This window comes from Acinonyx jubatus, chromosome A2 (genome assembly GCF_027475565.1).
Source record: "Acinonyx jubatus isolate Ajub_Pintada_27869175 chromosome A2, VMU_Ajub_asm_v1.0, whole genome shotgun sequence".
In the NCBI taxonomy this organism is placed as follows: domain Eukaryota; kingdom Metazoa; phylum Chordata; class Mammalia; order Carnivora; family Felidae; genus Acinonyx; species Acinonyx jubatus.
This window is the reverse complement of record NC_069383.1, coordinates 122,200,001-122,223,782: the sequence shown is the minus strand read 5'-3', so window position 1 is coordinate 122,223,782 and position 23,782 is coordinate 122,200,001. Positions and strand designations below refer to the sequence as shown.

Below are 23,782 nucleotides of genomic sequence, written 5' to 3'. Positions count from 1 at the left end.
AAATACTCTCAGGCACAGAATTATTTCGCAATTAAAGTTTAACTTGGTGGCTTTAAGAGAAGGTATAATACCATATTTATGGAAAGAATGTTTTGTTTTTGTTACTGTTACCCTCATTCATATGACTATCAAAAACCACCAGATATTTCCTAGTTCATTGTTTACCTTTTCATTATTTTATAAGCTTTTGTAATATACTTTCTTTAGAAGTAGTCTTTTTTATTGAATCTGAACACCACAAAATATCACAGGCTCCTAGAGCCATTATACTAACAAAGAAAGGATAGAGTGCTGAACTGACTTTTCACAAGACACATAGCTAGTGGGAGACAAAGCAGAGAAAGGAACCTGGTATCCTGGCTCCTAATGTGGGCAGTTTTATCAAGGTGGACATTTATACCAACCATATTTATTTTTCATTTCCTCCTAATTTAATTTTAGAATGGCAGTAGTTAAGTATCAGCTGCACATAAGCTTATTTATACTTGAAAAGTGTATTTATTTGCATATTTTTTATTTTTATTCCAGGAATCTTTGACCTACAATACCTCCACATTATGTGGTCCCAAGAACTTCCCTAAAAGGTAAGCTTCCCACAAAGGGAGATTTTCCTTATTTCACCTTACCTTTGATTAACATCCTTAGTTTTTATGGACACATTGATAGCCTTTCCTTGCAGAGTGATACCATAAGATCATTTTTAATGTTTTTCTGAAGGTTGAAGTTAATGAAGATATTTACATCATGTAAATTAAGATTGACAATAGGAAATTGAGACCTTTCCCAAGTCTTTCTGGAGAAGATACTTGCAGTAGCTTTCCTGTGGTTCACATTAATTTGATAATTCAAAAACTTCTGAATTTGGGAAGTTTTGAATAATTCAAAAACTTCTGAATTTGGGAAACTTCTGAATCATGGGAAGACTATTGGGAATAAAGTAAAGGTTGTTGCATTTTTGCCAAATGGTTTTAAAGGAATGGGCATTTTATCAGTCAAATAAACACAAATACTTAGTTTCTAGGTTCTATAGATATTCAGGTCTTAAAATTGAAGCCTTTAGGGCTAAAACACAAGCAGTATAACTCATGGTCTATGATAAATGCATTTTTTCCTTCATAAAATAATCAGATCCAAAAAGTCTCTGTTTTTATTTCCTAACACTGCTGTAATACAGTACCATGAGCTGAGTGGCTTAAGACAACAGAAGTTGATTTTTTTCACAGTACTGTAGTTTAGAAGTGTGAAATCGAAAGGTAGGTAGGGTCTTACTCTCTGAAGGCTCTAAAGGAGGAATTTGTCCTTGATTCCTCTAGTTTTTGGTGTTCTTTGATGTGTAATGACTTTACTCAATTCCCTCTTTGTCTTCACATTGACTTCTCCCCTGTGTGCTTGTGTCTAAGTTTGTATTTGTAATAAGGACACCTGTCATTGGATTGAGGGCCCACACTAATCCAATATGACCTTATCTCAACTTGATTATATCTGCAAGAACCTTTTTCCAAATAAGGTCACATTCATGGACCTAAGGGTTGTGATTTCAACATTTCTTTTTTATTCCCTAATATAGGGGATATATTATGTTAAAAGGTATAATATCTATTTCTTGATGGACAACTTATTTTCCAAGCAAGATAAAAATTATAATATTACTTAATCAGTACAGGAGTTGATGACATTAGGTAAATATTAACACATGATTTTGACTCTTAGGGGAAGATTATTTTTAGTACACTCAATAATAAAAAATAGGAAAAAATTAATTTTACTTGTTTTCTTAGATATTTTTCGCAAGCCAAGATTGAGTAGAGTATTTTGACGAGTTAAGTATTGCTCTGTAATAAACTATTCCCAGATTCAGTTGCTAAAAACAGTAATTATTTATTACCTCTGATGAATCTTTTGGTTAGGTGTTTGGGTCTTCTGATATGTAACAGACTCCCCCAGTCTTGAATGGGTGTGTTAGTGTGTATGAGGTCTGTGTATAGGTAAATTAGGGGAAGCCTCTGCTCTGAATAGTCTCTAGTCCTCCAGGAAGAGCCAGTTCTTTTTCTCATTGTTATGGCTTTTTCTTATTCCACAGTATTCTGAATGTTCTTAAACTTAGTATTAGTTTCTGTTTTTATTTCCTTAGACTTGTTTACTTACAGTCCATCCCAGACAAGGTAGTAGGAGTGATCTTCCTAAAGCATTCCCTAAATCTAATCAGATTATCACAAACAGCTGTAAATCTTCCATTGTTCCTTGTTTTTCTTTGATCAACTCCCAACTATTCGACATGGCTTTAGAAGGTTCCATATTATTTGACCATTGCTTACCTCTCAACCTTTATTTCTCCCCTACCCCACAGCTTCCTAAATACGTTCCACTAACTTGAATTATAAAAAAAAAAAATGTTTAAATATGCCATTTTCTCCTGTTTTTACTCATTATATTCCTTCTTTTATAAATATCATGTTCTCCCCACCCTGCCCCCTTCTCCCATCTTTCATCAACTCTTTTTGTTGCTAACTGAAAACTTAAAATTTGAGGAAATTTTCTATGGTTTTTCTTCTCTAGGTTAGTCCTAGGCTTCTTTCCAATGCCTATATCACTGTGGACAGAATGAAAATCACACTGTACTGTAATTGCTTGTTTGATTAGCTTACTTTTCCATCATGGATTCTACTAAGCCAGTAATGATATCTCTTTTCTACATCATGGTACTCAGTCTTCAGTAATAATCCTTGGGAAGAATGGGATATTTAATGACATCTTTTGTGTTCTCGTTCCTCTGTCTTTAAAGATGTAGAGGTACCTGGTTGGCCCAGTCAATTCAGTGTCTAGCTCTCAGCTCAGGTCTTGATCTCAGGGTCGTGAGTTCAAGTCCCACATTGGGCTCTGCACTGGGAGTGAAGCCTATTTTATAAAAAAGAGAAAAAGAAAAAGGAAGTTTATCATGTTGACATCATACTCAGTGGCAGAAAGCTGAGAGTTTTACCCTAAAGATTAGAAATAAGATAAGGATGCCAACTCTTTCTACTGAACTTGAGCATAGTATTAGAAGTCCTAGCCAGAAATTAGACAAGAAAAAGAAATGAAAGGCATCCATATTGGAAAGGAAGACATAAAATTATCACTCTTTACAGATGACATGATTTTATATGTAGAAAACCATAAAGATTCCACCAAAAAACTGTGAGAACTAATAAATTGAGTAAAGGTGCAAGGTACAAAATCAATATACAAAAATCTGTTGTATTTTTATTCTCTAACAACTATTGAGGGGAATTTAAGAACACAGCCCCATTAACATTTGCATCAAAAAGAATACAATACTTAAGAACAAATTTAACCAAAGATGTGAAAGACAGATACTCTTGAAAGCAAGAAAGAATTGATCATTAAAAAGTCTATACTACTGAGAGCAATCCACAAATTCAGTGCAGTTCTTATCAAATTTCCAATGGCATTTTTCTCAGAAATAGAACAAAAGAACTAAAATGTGTATGAAACCATGGAAGATCCTATATAGGCAAAGTGATCCTGAGAAAAAAGAACAAAGCTGGAGGCATCACACTCCTTGATTTCAGACAGTACTACAAAGGTATAGTAATCAAACACTTGAGTATTGGCATAAAAACAGACCATTGGATCACTGGAACAGAATAGAGGGCCCAGAAATAAACCTCCATGCATATATGGTCATTTTATGGCAAAGCAGTAAAAAATAAACAATGGAGAAAGGACAGTGTCTTTAATAAATAGTGTTGGGAACTATTTATTAAGCAGCCACATACAAAATAATGAAACTAAGTCAGTATCTTACATCAAATAAAAAATTAACTCAAAATGATTTAAAGACTTGGATGTAAGATCAGAAACCATAGAATTCCTAGAATATAACACAGGTAATAAGCTCTTTGAGATTGCTCTAAGTGGCATTCTTTTGGATCTGACTCTAAAAGCAATGGTTACAAAAGCAAACATAAACTATTGGGACTACATAAAACTAAAAACCTTCAGCACAGTGAAAGAAACAACCAACACAATTAAAAGGTAACTTCCATTTGCAAGTCATACATCTGACAAGGGTTAATGTCTAAAACATGTAAAGATCTTACATAATAATAAAAATAAAAACCCAGTTAAAATGAGGGCAGACGATCGGAATAGACATTTTTCCAAAGAGGACATGCACATGGCCAACAGGCAGTGGAAAGGTGTTCGACATCACCTATCATTGGGGAAATGCAAGTCAAAACCACAATGAGATATCATTTCCCACCTGTCAGAAGGGTTAAAATCAAAAAGACAAAAAGTAATGTTAAATTTAAGTTAAAAGAAAAAGACAAAAAATTAAAAAAAACACTGACAAGGATGTGGAAAAAAGGGAACCCTCATGCACTGTTGGTGGGAGTGTAGAATTGTGCAGCCACTGTGAAAACCAGTATGGAGGTTTCTCACAAAATTAAAAAAAAATACCATAAGATCCAGCAATTTCACTTCTGGATATTTATTTCCCCCCCCCACAATAAAGACACTAGTTTGAACAGATACATGCATCCCTGTATTGATTGCAGCATTATTTTCAGTAGTCAAGATAGGCAAAGAACCTAAACAGCCATAGATGGATGAATGGATAAAGAAGATGTGGTGTGTATGCGTACGTATATATGTTACACACACACACACACACACACACACACACACACACACAATTGTAATTCTCCTCGGCTATAAAAAAAGAATGAAATCTTATCATTTGTGGCATCATGAATAGACCTAGAATGTATGATGCTAAGTGAAATAAGGTCAGAAAGAGAAAGACAAATACTGACTGCATAATTTAACTTATAGCTGTAATCCAAAAAACAAAACAAATGAACAAACAAACCCAAACCAAACCTGTGGATACAGAGAATAGATTGGTGATTACCACAAGGCAGGGGGCTTCTGCGAAGGCAAAATGGGTCAAATTGGATCAAGAAGTACAAGCTTCAGTTATAAAATAAGTAAGTCATGGGGATGTAACAGAATGGTGACTGTTGTCATTGATACTGAATTACTGAATTGCAAATCTGAGTAACTAAGAAAGTAAATCTTAAAAGTTCTCTTCACAAACAAAATACTGTAACTTTGTATGATGACAGATGGTAAATAGACTTAATGTGGTGAACATTTTGCAGTGTATATAAATGTTGAATCATTATATAGTACAGTAGAAAATAATACAATGTTGTATCTCAGTTTTACTTCAGTAAACCAAAAAAAGTTGGTGGACATTTTCATAATTGAGACTGGAAAGCAGGAGGAGGTCAGGTTCTCTCAAATTGTAATGATGCCCTTTTGGTTGTCCTTAAGGAAGGCCTTGCCACCACCTCCAGGTTCCCTAGCCTTTTGTCTTCCACCCCAAGTTGTAAAAGTGGTAGCTTATGGGTTAGAACAGCCTCAAAACAGACTTATTTTGGTTCACACATTTGTTCTTGTTTGTTTCTTTTTAATTGCAAAAACAATGTTTAAATTGTTGCCAGCACTTGAAAATTCAATTTCAGATAAAATGATGATTTCCAGATTTTCTAAGGAGAAATCAGAGTATCTTTCTATCCCAGGCTTACATTCCTAGATGGCAGGAGGGCTTTCCTGCAAGGCAGCTGCCTCTCCCTGCCTTCTCCCTTTTATCATGCCACTTCATTTGCTACTTATTTGGCCCTGACAGGCCCTTGAGTTCAGTATCCTCAGCTACACAAAGACTTCTGGATTGATGGAATGTGGAAGGTTAGCCTCCGAGAGTCTGTCTCTGGTGAACCAAAGATCATAGGTTCAGTGGCTGAATGGGCCATTTAGTTGTTCCTGTCATATATCTATCAAGTAAGTGAAAATAATTTTGGCTTTATGTGCAGAGTCTTTATGCTTTAAGTTCCTGCTATAATATTGGAGCCAGGTAAGCTGACTTCTCTGAGACTCATTTTTCCCATCGGCAAAATGGAGACTGTAATATCCTTCAAGGTCTTACAACATGTAAATTTCCTTTGTTAATACCACAACAGTTAGTCTAATGTACACGCAGAGGGAAAATAGTTAGTTTGTATTCTCTGGATTGGTACAAGTGATTTTCATCTTTTGTTAGATATTAATCGATTAAAAATAAGTTAGGAAAATTAAGTACTGATACATGCTACAATGGGGATGAACTGTGAAAATAGTTTAAGAAGACAACACAAAAGTCCACATGTATGATGTTATTTATCTGAAATGTCCAGAATAGGCAAAATTATAGAGATAGAAATTATAATAGTGGTTTCCAAGAACTAAGGGGAGAGGAGAATATGAACATACTGCTAATGAGCACAGAGTTTCTTTTTTTGGGTGATAAATTAGATAGTGGTGATAGTTGCACAATGTTGTGAGTATACTAAAAACCACTGAATTATACAGTGAATGGTGAATTTTATATGTGAATTATATCTCACTATAGAAATAGATTATGAAATACATGTTTTAAGATGACACAATTTCTCCTTCAGGTGTGGTGACTAAGGCATGTAGCAAAATAAGCAGACTTCTTAGGTTGTCATTCACATCAGTACATACCATCTTCCCTAAAGTCCTGATGTGTCTTCCAAGGCCAAAGACCAAGTCGGGTTTCTAATTCTAAGGATTCATAGTTTAATATCAAAGTTATCAGTGATGGAGTCAGACAGTTGGGTAAACATTTAAAAGTTTTCAATTTTTATCTCTGTAAGACTCAGATTCGTCAAACTATAAAGTAAGGGTACTAATAGTCATTTTGCTGGGTGATTGCAAGAGTGAGGAAGAACAAATGTCAAGTACTGATCATAGTGTCAGTTATGAAACAGGCCCTCTATAATTTATACTTTTTAAATGAGTGTTACATGGTTGTAAATATGAGGCTATATTACATTAGGTTATTGGCAGCCCAACTGTCTCAAGGTTGGTTCTTTTTCCTGTGTTAGCATCTTGGCCAGAAAGAAAAGAATGGTTAGAATTTCTGCTAGCACTTAATGAATTTAATCAGCCCCTGAGGGACATTTGATATAGCAGGGAAATTTTTTACAAAGAAACATGATTTTTATCCTTCCTATTTTTCTCTTGAGAGTTGACAGAGCCTTTCCTAGCAGAGGTAACATTACCTGTGCTGAGAGAAGAGTATTAACATACCATGAGGGTAATGTTAGAACAAAAAGAACACATCCCTGTGGCCTTACAATAAAATGTTTCTGTGTCTGTTGTTCTGAATTCAATTTAAATTGCTACCAAGAAAACACACTACTGCCTGAAAATGTACAATTCAATTTTTTGTCCTTTTTATTATTTATGATTTTTTTTCCTTTAGACCATAGTGTTTGTTCTTTTTTAACTTTGGTTTTGTCTTTGCAAATTAAATTCATAGTCTGGGAATATAGAAGATGATTGAGTTATTCATGTAGTATCTTATAAATTGTAACATTAAGCAGAAACTTTTCATCTTAATTATGAAAAAGCCTTTATGAATTGTGTCATTTGACCCAGTTGCTATCATATCCTTTTCTTTATGGATAATGAAAATGATTATGCTATGGTGAATGGGTTGGAACAACAGGAAACTTTGGGGTCATTTGTTCTTTCAGTAAGTAGATAGGGATCAGACTATATGTCAGAATCTATATTAAGGTCTAATGATATGGTGGCAAATAAAATATATATGTACCCTTGACTTTGAGTTTGCTGTATCATAGGGATGGCAAGTAATAAACAAAATACTGATTGTATTAGGTGCTATGAACAAAATGAAGAGAATGCAATGATAAACAAGTTATTGAATGAAAGAAAAGACATTGATGAAATAAATTGAAGATGATGTCACAAATGGAAAGATAATCCATGTTCCTGGTTAGAAGAATTAATATTATTAAATACCCACACTATCCAGAACAATCTACAGATTTAATGCAATTCCTATAAAAATACCAACAGCATTTTTCACAGAGCTAGACAAACAATCCTAAAATTTGTATGGAACCACAAAAGACACCAAATGGCCAAAGCAATACTGAAAAAGAAAAACAAAGCTGGAGGCATCACAATTCTGGACTTCAACTTCTATTACAAATCTGTAGTAATCAAACAGTATAGTACTGACACAGAAATACACACATAGATCAGTGGAACGTAATAGAAGACCTGGAAATAAACCCACATTTATATACGGTCGATTAATCTTCGACAAAGCAGGGAAGAACATCCAACGGGAAAGACTGTGTCTTCAACAAATGGTGCTGGGGAAACTGGAACGCTGCATGCAAAAGAATGAAGCTGGACCACTTTCTTACACCATATACAATAATAAACTCGTAATGAATTAAAGACCTAAATGTGAGACCTGAAACCATAAAACTCCTAGAAGAAAACACAGGTAGTAATTTCTTTGACACTGGATTTAGCAACATTGTTCTCAATATGTGTACTCAGGCAAGGGAATCAAAACCAAAAATAACCTATTGGGAATAAATGAAATAAAAACTTTCATACAGTGAAACCATCAACAAAACAAAAAGACAACATACCTAATGGGAAGAGATATATGCAAATGATATATCTGATAAGGGGTTGGTATCCAAAATACATAAAGAATTCATACAACTCAACACCAAGACAACAAATAAACCAATTAAAACATGGGCAGAGGACCCAAATAGACCTTTTTCCAAAGAAGGCATATAGATGGCCAGCAGGTATATGAAAATGTTCTTTGCATCGCTAATCCTCAGGCAAATGCAAATCAAGACCACAAGGTATCCCCTGGCCCCTATCAGAATGGTTAGAATCAAAAAGACAAGAAATAACAAGCATTGGTGAGGATGTATAGAAAAAGGAACCTTCATGCACTGTTGCTAAGAATGTAAATTGGTACAGTCACTGTGAAAAATATCACAGAGTTTTCTCAAAAAATTAAAAGTAGAAATTCCCTATGATCCAGTAATTTCATTGCTGAGTGTTTACTCAAAGAAAACAAAAGCACTAATTTGAAAAGATATATGCACCCCTATGTTCACTGCACCATTATTTATAATAGCAAAGATGTGGAAGCCACCCAAGTAACCATCAATGCATGAATAGAAAAGAAGATGTGTATACACACACACAACTCTCTCTCTCTCTCTGCCATAAAAAAAAAGAAGGATATCTTACCATTTGCAACATCATGGATGGACATAGAGGGTAAGCTAATAAATAAGTCAGAGAAAGACACATACCATATAATTTCTCTTATTTGTAAAACAAAAGTAATGAATAAACAAAAAGCAGAATCAAAGCAACAAATACAGAGAAGAAACTGATGGTTGCCAGAGGGGAGGGCACCGGAGGGGGATGAAACAAAATAGGTGAAGAGTATGGGTAGGTACAGGCTTCTAGTTACAGAATGATGAGTCTTGGGATAAATGCTGCAGCAAAGGGAATACAGTCAGTGGTATTATAATTGTGTTGTGTGGTGAGATACTAACTGTACAAGTCATGAACATAGCATAATGTTTAGGCTTGTCACATCACTATTTTGTACTCCTGAAACTAATGTAACATTGTATGTGCACTATACTGTGTGTGTGTGTGTGTGGGGGGATAAATAAAGTGGGGAAAAAAGGATGCATGATTATAGTTCTGCATCACTACTAACATTTTGTGTGACCTGAGAGACTAATTTGATGAATGGATATCATTTCTTTCCTTTCCCCCTTCCCCTTTTCTCTGTTTCTTTGTTTCTTGGTGAATTGACTTTTTGATCATTATGGAATTTTCTCTTTTTGTTCTCAATTGTGGTTTTGGACATAATATTTATTTTATATGATTTTAACATGACTCTACTCCTATATATAAATTATCATTTGCCGGGAAATGATACTTCTACTTTGTTCCTTATGTGTCATTTTAGGTGAGTCTCCAGTTAATAGCATTCAGGTATATTTTACCATTTGATTTTTTTCCTGCTTTTATCAAGGGATTTGAATTTTTTATATATTTTTTGATGTTGAAATATTTTAACATTTTTTAATATCTGATTTTATGTTACTTTTTTGGTTGTTTCTGCATATTTCTTCTTTCCTACATTCTTAAGGACTGTTTTTTGTTATTCCACTCTTCTTTCCTCTTTTTTTGCATTTTTCACTCTATGTCTATTTCTAATAAGTTCCCTAAATTTTGAATTTAGCAATGCTGAATTTAAAATCATTCTTAAATAAAACCAAAATTGTTTAACTGTAATCATACCACCCAAAGTTGTAAGTTATTGTTGTATAGATAAATGTAGTATTCAATTATATTTCATTTTCTTTGAATTAGTAGTTATTATGTTCAATATGGTCAAAAATTAACTTACACATATTTTCCTATATATTGTACCAATTTATTGTTGCACATTGCTACCAGCATCCCCCTTCCTTTGAGTTCAAGTTCCTTTTAAGATATCCATTAAATAGTTCTTTATCAGGTTTTCTTAGTGGTAAATTCTGTAATTTTACCATGAAATATTATTCTTTACCATTATTACTGAATAATATACAAAGTTTGCAATTGCTAGTTGACAATTTTTCTTCTCAGTACTTTGAAGGTATTGTTCCATTGTTTCAACTTTTTATTACTGTAGATAATTACGTTTTCTGTTAGTCAAATTGATGTTCTTTTCTATGTGATCTGTTTTTCTGTGTGTGCTTTTAAGACTTTCTCTTTGTGTTTGGAGTTTTGCAGTTTCACTATTCATTTATTTTTAATTTTTCTTAAGTAATACTATACTTTCCAATCTGAAGACACATTTCTTTTTTTTTGGTCTATTTACTGGAATGTGGACTTATAATTTTTTGTCTTTTACCCTTTTCTAAATATCTAATCACACATATTTTGCACTGTTTATCCCATCCGTAACTCCTTTCATATTTCTTATTTCTGTACATCTCCCTTTTGCATTCTGGGAAAATTCTTGAGATTCCTCCTCCAAGTTTTAAATTCCTTCTTCATCAGTGTCTACCCTGCCATTTAACTTTTTCTATCAATGAAGATAGCTAGTTTATGCTCCATTTGCAGACAACCCCAAGTCTCATGGGCTAAAACAACGTTTATTTCTCCCCCATGTTACATGACCAATGCAAGTTAACAGGCAATATCTCTTTATTATAATTACTCAGGGAATCATATTGATGGATTTGCTATTGGGGAATGCTTTCCTGATTAGTGAGGCAATTTAAGAAATTAGGATCATGAACTAGATCTGAGAGTTTCTTCCCAGGATCTACACATCATTTTTGCTCACATTTCTTTGAAAAAAGAATTCTCATGGCTGTGGGTGACTACAAAGAGGGCAGAAAATATAATCTTAACATGTGCCTGGACATAAAGGAGAACCAGAATATTTGTGAAAAGCACTTTACTGCAACCCTAAATGTTCACTGTGATTTAAAAATTTTGACTGTACTATTTAAAAAATTTCTATAAGTTCCATTTAGGTTTTCTTTCTGGTTCTGTTTTTAGTCATAATATTCTATTATTTTTATTATGGGTTCACTTCCTTTATATCTGTAATCATTTTAACCAATTTTATTTTCTATTGAAGTTTATCAGTTTGTATTATTTTGAGTGCTTTTCTTGCATATTCTTTTTAATGTGCCAGCATATTCTTTTGGGTGATAGTTTCTTTTTTCTCATATAATTTGTAATTTTCTATTTTGAGCTCACATTAGATTTTTCTTCCTGTGAGAATGCTTTGTTCCCTGTGTTGTAAAAAGCATGCTCTAAGAAGTGGCTTTGCTTTGCTTTTACCAAGGTCCTGGAATTTAAAGAGTCCTATACCATTTATTGTGTTAATGTTCTATGTTTCATGAATATTATGCATTTAGATCATAAACTCAGGTTTGACAAACACTTGAGGTTACAATTTCTTGTAGAGGGCACATTGACCCCAGGGCAGAGTGTAAGATTTCCTACTAGTTCTTGAGACCGTTTTACATACCCTTTTTTTTTTTTTTTTAGTTTGCACTTAATTTATGGGGTCCAAAATTTATATACAACTTTCAGTTCTATTTCTCTGTGGCCCACTGTCTAATGTGGCATTAGTACCTGGTGTACCACTTCTTGAACCAATAGCAAGGACCAGTGTGACTCTGAACTACCCCCACAGTAATTGAAACTTACTGTTTATTTAATCTTTGATTTTCCTGCTCCTTTATGAAATCTTCAGAATTCTGTTTCATTTCTGTAAGCTTAGCAGAGTTTTTAAAAATACATTGTTTTGGTTATATTTTATTCATTTTTTTTGTCTATGTTTACAGGTGGGCATTAGTCTGCATTAGCCAAGTCCACAATGTTTTTAAAACTGGTAGTTTCTAGAATCAACTTTCTGCTCTGTAACAAAACATATTCAAATTATGTTTTCCATAGTGCTGTTCTGACTCTGTGACACATCTCTCTAAATGAACTATTAGGAAGAAAAAACAGATGAAATGTCCAGTCTTCTGTTTTGTTTTCTACTTCAGTATTAACCAAATGGGTGGTGTTACAGAAATTATTAAACTTTGTTGGGCTTAAGTTTTCCCATGTATAAAACAAAAAGTTGAGATTCGATGACTTAGATAAATGGATTCTCTTTTCAGCTAAACAAGTTTAGAACAGACATGTTTTTAGGCAAGACCCTCCTTCATTTCTGGTATTCTAATTTTAATTATTTGATTATTTCTAGCTAATTTATTTTTAACATGTTACTGAAAAATTATGTCTTGGCTCCATTTAGTTTGTGATATTTTATAAGTAACTATGTTTAAAGGACCATCACTCTGTAGGTTAAATCTATGGATTGGTTGAAATTAGTTTGCTATTATAAAGGTCTCCGGAGGTGACATTAACATAAAGCATTTGTTGATTGCTATAGTATAATTTTTCAAGAGACCTTCCAGAGTAAGTCTGTGTTATTTCTATCATCATACAAAAAAGAAAGAAAATAGGGTACATTTTTATCTGGCCATGTTTAAACTAAGACATATGGTAGCTTGTGAAAATTGCAAAACAAAGTCTTTAGAATATTTAGTACTGAATCACCCTTCTAATTGTGCATGTAGTGAAGGTACCCAGTTCACCCAAAACAGTCTTTAGAGTCTCCTACCTAAAAGTGGTCCCCAAACTATAGACTCCCAGGATTTGAGCATTGCATTCAAAGATGTGCTGACAGATATTATCCAAAGGCCAATGAATTGCTGTCAGTTTCATTTTAGCCACATAAATTTTAAGGAAAAAGTAAAGATGATACATGCATCTGAAGATTGTACAGAGAGTTTATTGAAAACCCAGGCTTGCAAGGACCAATAGACTGTCTGCAAACTGTTAGCATTACTCTGATTTCACAGACAAAGGGACTGGGATAATATTACCCGGTGGAGACATTCACATACAAAGTGGAATAAGATTTCAGATGGTGTGCTGATGGTCCAATATAATGCACCAAGTACATTGAAACAAACAACCAGAAACAAGCTAGAGAAATTTGAGAAGCTTAAACTTGGGGATCTGTGCAGAGAAATTGAAAGGAACAACAGTCGACTTTATCTGCAAATGATGAAATCTCTTGCAACAGGAGGATGTGAACATATGTCTGGTAGGGGCAGGGCGTAGAAGAATTAGAGAAATCTACGTTTTTCCATTATGATCTATTTTGAAGTGAGACAGACTCTGTCTAAAAAGTCAAGGACTGAATGTGCCTTAGAGAAATGGTCGTGGTTATTTTACCTTTTAATCCACCTTTGAAATAAAAGATTAGAGGTAAGATAAAAGCTATCTGGATCCTTGCTGGAAGAATGAAGCTTTTAAAGGAGAGCCATAATTACAGCTATCTTCAAAGTTGGTGTATGCCAAGTCTTAGGGAAGTGCAGGATTAATCTTGTTGATAATGACAGAACCTAAGGTATCCCCAGCAGTGGTTCTTAAGGGCTTGAAAACCAAGGATTTGGAGAGCAGGTGGTTGGACACAGCTGCTGAATAATCCTCTTAACCTCATCTGTACTTCACAGGGAGAAAAATAGCAGGAAAATAAAAACCTCTACCAAGTGGTTGGTAGCAGTGAAGTAAAAGGAGCATCAAAAGTATACAAGGGCAAATTTGTTCTCATGCTAATAATTTTGAACAAAAGAAGCAGTTGCTGTAGAGAGGTGTGTACTATTATCAACTAAAGACATAATAAGTATGCCTAAATAAAGAATAAAACCGAGTAGGATTCTGAGAGTAGTAATTTCTTCAAGCACTTCTCAAGCTATTATTCACTGAGGACATAAATCCCTCTTAATATCTTGTCATTAATTTTTTGTTCATGAAATAGCTAGAAATGAATAGCTCTCAGTCAATATTTAATTGATACTTATAAATTGAACTTAATCAAAAACTATATGTCTCTTCTAAAAAAAAACAAACAAACTATATGTGTCCCTATCCAACAAAAAATTAGTCAAGGCAAATGTAACAGAAAAATGGGAAGCAAAGCAGGCACATGGCACCAGACTTTATGGAAGAGAGAGATAAAACTTCAATCATTAAGCCATTGACTTTCCTAGAATATTGTAGCAGTGACCAACTAGTCCTGATTAATCCTCCCTTTCCTTCAAAGCATGATGGAGCCTAAAAAGAAATGGACTAATATATACTTGTGTTTTTATGCACTAAAATAGTTCCATATCTTAGTAATCCTGGTTTTAAAAGTTCCTATTTTGAGTTTACTTCAAACATGTTGATTTTTGATGCTCAAGTTCTGTTTATTATGTGGGGAACCATACAGTATAACTCCTACCATGAAGCCAGATCATTTAGTGCTCAAACTGGAAAGAGTAAACTCATAGAACACAAGAAGTAAAAAAGGGCCTCAAGTAACATCCTGACCAGAAATTTCATCTTATGGTTGGGGAAATTGAGGCTCAGAAATATTTAATGACTTGTCCAGAAGCACATGCTCACACAGAAGTCTCAATATTCATTCAGATGTATGTTTTCCGCCCAGTGCTGGGAAGTCTTATTCATGTGGAGAGTGAGAATTTACTTCCTCACATTTTTTCCCTCCTTCAGGGACAGAAGGAAGATGACCTTCCCTTAAAGACTTGAATGACATTGAGTTTTATTCAACAGAAACAGGACTGTTTATATGCTTTAAAACATAAAGCAGTTCTCACTTGATGATGATGATGATGTTAACAGCTTACATATTTTGAGTACCTATGAGGTGACAGGCACTTTCCTAATCCTTATAAACATATTTTCTTTAAAATTTATAATATTTGGGGTGCCTCGGTGGTTAAGTTGGTTAAGCATCTGACTTTGGCTCAGGTCATAATCTCATGGTTCGTGGGTTCAAGCCCCGCATCAGGCTTTATGCTGACAGCTTGGAGCCTAGAGCCTGTCTTGGATTCTGTGTCCCCCCTCTCTCTTTGCCCCTCCCCTGTTCTTGCTGTGTCTCACTCTGTCTCTAAAAAAGAAATAATTATTAAAAAAATTAAACTTATCGTACCCACAGGTAGGTTCTAACATCTTACTTATTTGATAAAAAATCTGAAGTTCAGAGTGGTTAAATAAGTTTCTCATTATCTCATAGTAAGTCTCTGGCAGAGGTGGGATTTAGTCTCAGTTCCATCTCGATACTAGGGCCAGGATTCATAATCACTGTTCATACTCCTACAGGTGGGCAGAAACTCAGTGTTCTTAAACCTTAAGTGCCAATTAAGGGATTGTATACATAGGGTTCAAGAGGAACACCCACGAGGATGATGTCAGAATAGCTTGTTGCACCCCAAACTCTTACCTTCCACAAGGTGGTAAAGTACTAATGGGGACTTTGTGTTTGAAAATCTGATATTAACAGGAGACAGTTGTGCTGAGCTGCTTTCGGCTGGCACTGCAGAGAAATCACACTTGGCTGCAAAGAAGCTGTTGATTGCTTACACAGGTTTCTGTGGTATGCCAGCAATTCTTGCCAACCTGCTCTTCCTTATCAAAGAGCCAGTAGTTCCAAGTGAGGTGAGAATCCCACTTGACAAGCAGACATAAGCCATTTGGGGAAAATACAAATTAAAAGGCTCCAAGATAGAAATAGAAGCATTAGCAGCAGGAAGTATCTTGGGGATACATTGTGTCAGATTACATAGGGGAGTTGGGAGAATAAGTGAGTCACAGCCTCCCAGTAGATAAACCCTGCTGTGTCTGTAGTTGGGCAGCCTCAGAAGCTGTATTTGCTATATAAAGGTGCCAGCGCTGCTTGAAATGCCCCCAAGCTAGCATCTGCTTAGTAACATCTTTGAATAATGCACAGTTTTCCTGTTTTTCAGGTCGCTTTAGCATTTGTTCTAACTTCTGACCTGTGAGTCAAAGCATTATCATGGAATTTTATCCATGTTTAAGGGTAGGAACACAGAAATGTAGAATTACACGTTTTGCCTTAATATCACCCATTAATCCAGTCGATGAAGCTAAAACTAAAATGTTGACTTCAAAGAGTTTCAGTCTTTAAAAATAGCATAAATATGGAGTCAGGGGGCACATTTGATCAATGTCTTAGCCAAGAAATCTCATTTGTGAGATACAGAAACTAGACCAAGCAAAAAGTTTACTGGTAGAATGGAAGAAATCTCACAGTACCTCCAACTCGAGTGCACAGCTGTGCTGACCTCAGGACAGACAAGTCAGGTGCAAAGGTGTTACCTTTGTGTATTTCAAGGACCAGGAGGTCGCTCACTGCCTGTGCTCTCACTCTTTCTCTTGTGCTTTCTCTCCCTCCCTCCACCCCCAGCTTCAGTCTTCCTCCCTCTCTCCCTCTTTCTCCCCTCCCCTTTAGTCTTCCTCCCTCCCTGTCTCACTCTCTTTCTCTCTCTCTGCCATGCTGTTTTCTTTTCTTTTCTTTTTGCAGATACTTCTTCCTGCATCAGTATGTAGTCAGGTAAAATTGGTTGTCCTAGCTCTGAATTAACATAACTCATTGGCTCCCTTGTTCACATCTAGTTTAGTCACTGTGTCCAACTCAGAACTTACACAAAAAGATAAATATGCCTGTTCCAGTCACTTTGTGTTGCAAGGAGACACCAAAACTTCCATTTAGGCTTGACTGTGGCAATTGTATGCTTCTGAGATAAAGGGCTCTAGGCTTCTTATACAACTCAAAGCTTTCTTTTATTCAGCAAATTGTTGCGAATGTTCAGTTCTGATCTAGTTTAAATTCCAGTGAGAGCAGGGCTTATCCCTGGTTCATGTATAATATGAATACCTAACACCAGAGGAACCACTTCCTCCTTGCCTCCTTGAACTGCCCTCAGTGGTTGCCTGTGTGCTTTTCATCTTGTTTCAGTCACTGCTTCTTGACTGCTCATCTTGAATCAAAGAAAATTTAATACAAGGCTCGGGGATTCCATTTCCTATTAATAATTTACGCTATTCCCAGCTACTGGTGAGGGGACAGATAGGGTGGTTACCAGCTCTGGTCAAAAAGTTATTACAGGCAAAATGCTTCACAGCTTAAAAAAATGGGGGACGATGTAGATTCTCTTCTTTGACTTTGCTTGTGTTGTATTGGGATTCTCACACAGAGTCATGACACTGAGGCTTTTCTTTCCAGGAAGCAACCTTAGTTCGTGTTGGCACCGCTCAGTTGGGTTCGTACCCAAAGAACTGAACCCCAAATGCTACATGGCATAGTTTTTTGTGTATTTCTTCTTTGCCTCCCATATACAATGATACACAAACATGTAGTCTGAGTAAGTGGTCTTATGTTATAAGGTCATGAGGGATGTTGTCACATACGCATATAACGAGGTTGCCTTGAGGTTTTTTTTCTTTTTTTTCTTTCCTTAGGGAGGGGACCCTACTACAGTGTGTGTGCTTGTGTGTCATATCTAGCTCTTAACTAAGTCAGCAGAATAAATTTTTGCAAGAGACATTTGAATACAGTTGAAGACTTGCATATTTTTGCTAGAAATTCCAAGACTGTCAACACAATCAGATTTATGCAGGCTATATGGCATGGTGCCTATTTATTATTACAACCTGATGTCTAGACCAGTGTTTATCAAACTTAAATGTGCTCACAGATCACTTAGGAATCATGTTAAAAATGCAAACGAGGCCCCAGTAAGCCTGGGTAGGGTGGGAAAGTTTGCTTTTCTAACAGGTTTAATGTTATCCTGGTGCTACCGATCCACAGACTGTGCTTTGAGCAGCAATGACATTAAGATTTTGTTTTTACATGCAGACTTACTAGATTTTTCAGAACAAAAGAGAATATACTAACTTGTTATTGTGGACCTGAACAAAATGAATTTATGTGTAGTGAGGTAACTTGCTTAAGGACAATCTGGTTTGTAGCACTGCTGGAATTAAATACTGCATTCTGTTGATTCTCCCAACCTCAGAGACTTACATATTTATTGTGTTGATTCCTTGCTCTTTTGTTCACTTCAGTAAAAATACTGCATAGATAGCCTTAATTCATCGTCACTGTCTGGTTTTCAGCTTGAGCAGGTACTTTAAACGTAAACATACACACAGAAAGACAGATTTATCTATTTATCAGCCAGACTTTTCAAAGTAAAGCCTAGGATGCAGATAGATTGTTGATTGATACTAAAATTTTGACAGCTGGGAGTATATTTTCAGAAACCAAATGAGTAACTTGGGCTAAAGGGAACTCATCAGAATAAAACTCAGATATATTAAGGACCTTTCTAGTGAGCAGACTATGTCCTTTCTCAATGCAAACCTAAATGGCCTGTAATTTCAGTTACATGATCCTGCAACATGTAGTTTAGCTTTGAATAACTACTTTAAATAGCCATCATCTTCTTAATCCTTTATGTATCTGGTATCGTGCTTTAACATCTGTAAATTTAAAATACTGTGATACTGAAAGGATACTGAGTTTATCCTGTTTTACTTAGGGGGTTTTAAAATAACTACAGCTACTTTTGTGTCATAAAATGCCTGATTTCTACACTTAGCATTTGGTCTATAGACCTACTGTGTAACATGATCACTGTTTGGGAACATCTGTTTATCCCACATGTAATATTCTTATTTAATGTGAATGAAGGAAAGGCTTTGGTGGTAAAATCATTTCTTTGGGTTTCTAATAGTTTTTATAAGTTTTATCTTTGGGATACTTGCCAAAAAGAAAATAATATTTTTGTCTATTCAAGATGGTTATCATGGTTCACTTAATAGTCTAAGGAGCATTTTGTCTTGGGAGTTGTATAACCTGGGCCAGGCTTACCATTTGAGCCTCAGCCTTTGTACTTGAAGCCATGGCATTTGGTAACGTCTAGCTTACCGGGTAATATGGATGAAGTCACAGCATATTTAAAATTATTTAACCAGCTTTTGGCATATTAAGTACACAGCAGATATTCTTTTCTTCTCATTCCCTGAACATTTAATAAATCTAGGAACATGCTATAGCCAAATGATAATTCTCTTTATTTACCTCTGGCACCTAGAATGCTCTTGGATAACTGAAATAAGTCTTAATTATAACCAAAACTGCGCAATTAATAGTGTTAACTTGCTGTGGGAAAAATAAAGGAAACATACTTTCTAGAACCAGTTAAAAATGATTGTCGATGATATACTATTTCAGTTTTCCCACACCATTGCTTCCCCTGTTAGCATGTGTAAGTGAGAGCTAATGGTAAATAATGGTAACACAAATCAGAACTAAAGTACATAGCCATCTTTGATCGAGCAGCTGCAATGCTATTATTAATATCAATTTATTGGTTATATGTAATGAACTAATGTGTTGTAGTTTTGTTTGTGTTTTGTAGGAATCTTGTGGGTTTTTTTTTTTATCCTGGTATAGTTACTTGATCAGGGAGTGCAAGTCCTTGTTATTAAAGACAAGAGCATATGCAGAATGAAAAAATATGGCTGATCCATGCATAGGTCATATGTGCAAAACAGTGCATTTTTCTCTTTCACATTTATGTGAGCTCTAAGGAGCTCTATCTTTCAGTTGCAGTCAGATGTCACTGGTGGGTTTATTAATATGTCATATTTGCATCACATCATTTAATCATTTAATCATTCTGGACTTTTTCACCCCATCCAAGTCATCTTCTCTGAGTAAAATATGGTAAATATTTATTGGCAAGATTTTAATTAGCCAATGGCAGCTTTCAGATATAATGGAACTATAATTTTATTAGGTTCTTTGCTACATATGTACAACAGTCAGGTTTGCATCACAGGTTTCCAGTTTACAGATAGAGTCAACTCAGTTGTTATATCAGGCTTACTGTTTGGTTGGAGAGAACTGAATACAATTGTGTAATTATCACATTGTATAATGATAGTTCATATGTATAGTGTGCATTGTAATGCATTATAATGTATGACACCTCCATGTTTACTTAGAAACCCCTCTCTGAGAAATTGCAGGGATGCATGTTACTAGCAACTTAGGTGCTATAGGTCTTGATGGATGTTAAACAAACAGCAAGGGAGTTTTATTACTATGATAAATTGTATATAGCAATGATCATTTTCTACATTAAGGATGAGGTGAATCCAAACTAGCATGTGCTTAACTTAAATCATGTATGTTTGATAGTTCATTTACTTAATCACTGTCTTGTTAAGCAGATACTTGGGAATTTTTCCAAAATTATAGTACTATGCAACATACTGTTAAACACATAACCTGACTTAAGGGAATGAATAGAGCAGAGTGAAAACCAAGTGAACAGATAATCTCTGTATATTGTAACTTAGATCTTTCCTATGTAGCATAGAGTTTATGGGAACCTTCACAGTGTGGTTGATTGAAACAAGATGGTGAAGAGCAGGTAGGTGATTACAAGATACAGGGCACTTCAGGCAGATGGCCCATGTATGCAATAATTAATGTTTAATATGTATTGCCTTGGTTTTAGCAATAGAATATATTTTTCTCTCTAGTTAAATAATGTTTTGGGAATCTTTCAAGCCGTCTTTTTCCTTTCCCTTCTTCCTAAACAATTCTGTTTCTTTTTTCATTGAAATGAAAATACTGAAAAAAAATATATGTATATAATTATCCCAGTATTTTAATCTTCTGTGTTTCCTCAATGAAATGTGAATGCAATTCCATCTTGCATAATGCTGAAAATAGACTTAAAAAAATCCCTAAATGCTCGACATTTACTTTTCCTGAAAGCCTGGAATGATTCCTTCTGGAATGATTAGTTACAGTGCTGATAGTTATGAATGTTTACTGGGGCTGGGTGGTGGGGATTGCATGAGGTATTGTTGCTTTTATTAACCAGCTCATAATGTTGATAAAGAAATGACTTTACCATGGCCATGATATAGTGTGAGACACAATACATGATGAAGTGTTAAAACCTTGAAAATGGAGAGATTCTTCTTTAAACACAATAAGACTTTGTTTGTGTCTCTTTTATTGTATACCTGTATTAATCCTGCCCACCTAGGTTGGCCACTCAAGGAGAGCAAAGACTGTTTTATTATAGATACTCTATATCTGTGGTATTCAACAAGGGACAGTTTTGTCACCCAAGAAATATTTGGCAATGTCTGGGCATGCTTTTAGTTGTCACAACTGGGGAGTGGGTGCTATTAGTATTTAATGGCTGGAACCAGCAATAATGGTAAACATCCTACATTGCACAATATAGCCTCTACCACTGAGAATTATTAGCCTAAAATGTCAGTTTGGTCAAGATAGGGAATCCCTGCTGTGTATCATATTCTTAAGTTGTTCTTGTTAACTCATACATTGATGCCTCATTATAAAGGGGAAATTAGTTATCTAGTATTTATGCAACCATGTTGGTATAAGAGCTGAGTAGTTAGGTTGGAAATGACATGCTCTGTATAAAACAGAACTATTTATCCAATAAAATATTTTCAATAAAATAGCTGAAGAGACAGCTTCTCATTTAGTCTTGTATGATTATGGCATTAGTGACTTCATTCAGTAATGTATATTAAACATTAACCTTACTGATAGGACTGGGGATCTTTCAGGGAACAGCATAGACACAGATAGTGCTGTCATTAGATCTATAATTTTATAGGTCTAAGAGAGATGTTGGATAAATATATAAATGCATATTCAATTTATAATTTAGATGAATGTCTTAAGCAGACACACAAGGTGATCAAAGAACTATAGGAGCATCTGAGAAAAGTCTAGTAAAAATTCCCATTTAAGTAGATAAAGGAGAAAGAGTAAGAGTTGACCTGGCCAAGGAAGAATTCCAGGCAAAATGAAGAGCATAGGCGAAGGTGTAGAGGTAGAAAGAGAATGTTGCATTCCAAGAACAGTAAGGTGTCAAATATGACCAATGTGACAATTAAGGAGAGTGCCTTGAGAATTAGGCAAGGCCCAAATCTACCTAGGTAGGATCTATAATCCATGTAAAGAGTTCATAACTTTATTCTAAATATAAGGTTAGACTTTTGAGACTTTAAGCAGGGGAGTGACTATGGTAAGATTTACACTTAAAGTCTAGGTAAGACAACTAGAGTCATTATATTCCAAGTTCCTACAGGAGCATATCTATAATATCTTAAAGATGAAAGCGCTATGGGTATCTGTATTGGAACCACCAAGGGTGGCTTACTCTCTCATATGTAAAATGCCCAAATATCCCCATTCTACACTCTTCCTTAGTGAACCAGGTTTGTTTTGTTTTGTTTTGTCAAGTTGTAGAAAGACATCACTATTGTGTTAGTGAAGGAAGCAATCCCAGCATTTTTCAAATGTCTTCTCTGTAACAGGGGCCAGAATGGAGGAAACCTAACATGCATGGGTTATTTACCAAGTGCCACTTTTAGGTTAAGCGTGTCACATCTCTTCTTCCTCCAAGGGAAGTGCTGTTTTCCTCATCAGAAAAACTACATCTCCAGACGCCTGGCTGGCTCAGTCAGGAGAACATATGACTCTTGAACTCAGGATTGTAGGTTCAAACCCCATGTTGGGTGCAAAGATTACTTAAAATAAAAATAAAACCTTTAAAAACAAAAAAAGGAAACCACATCTCGGAAATGTTAAAGAACCCTACTAGTTTAAGACCCCTTAGGTAAATGTGATGAAAACTAATTTCTCTGTCTCCTAAACCTATACTTTTTTCCCCTGCAACATACAGGAGATAAGTGATTTATATGTTCTGTTTTTAAGCATTACAATAACCATGTGAAGTGGCTGTTATTTTGCCCTTATTTTTTATTTGTGGAACCTATCCAGGGTGTCTTGGTTAATAAATTTTGGGAAATGGAAGTTTAGATCAAGATCTGACTCCAGAACCCGATTCTCTTTTTGCTGAACACTGTTGCTGTCTCCAAACATCATCAAAGTCTAATATCTTTCCTCTTTTTATAGACTTCTTTGGAGATAGAGAATAACTGGTCAGCATCCTCGTAAGAGAGACTTTGTTATAATTTAAAGTCATCTTCAAGGTAGTATTGATAGCAAGCTTCATAAAGCATGGAATGTAGTAATTCTGCCAACGACTGAAACAATAAATAGTAAGGTAACGCATAATCTATAGCCTTAATGTAGGTGATTTCCTACAAATAGAAAATAAATAATGAGTATTGCATATTTCGAGTTATATGATCGCTTCTTAATGATCACTGAAGAATGGAATATTTATAACAGACTAGGCAACTTTATGTTCCAGCCATCTAAGAGCCAGAGCTTTGCTTAAATGTGGTGCTATAATATTTCAGTGTTACTCCTTACCCTTGTGTTGTGTGGATAACATGGCAGACTTCAACTAAATTAAGTTCGGAAGTCAGGCAGTCC

The 23,782-nt window shown here is 35.2% G+C and overlaps 1 protein-coding gene across 5 annotated transcripts in view; it reads left to right on the top strand.

The window, feature by feature from the left end:
- Positions 1-23,782, top strand: part of LOC106969548 (contactin-4) — an 884,673-nt gene that overhangs the window by 223,917 nt on the left and 636,974 nt on the right. For all 5 annotated transcript variants that reach the window (XM_027042504.2, XM_027042501.2, XM_027042502.2 and 2 more), the window contains one exon: positions 529-584. The gene's annotated coding sequence lies outside the window, so the exon portion shown is untranslated. The remainder of the gene's footprint in view (positions 1-528; positions 585-23,782) is intronic.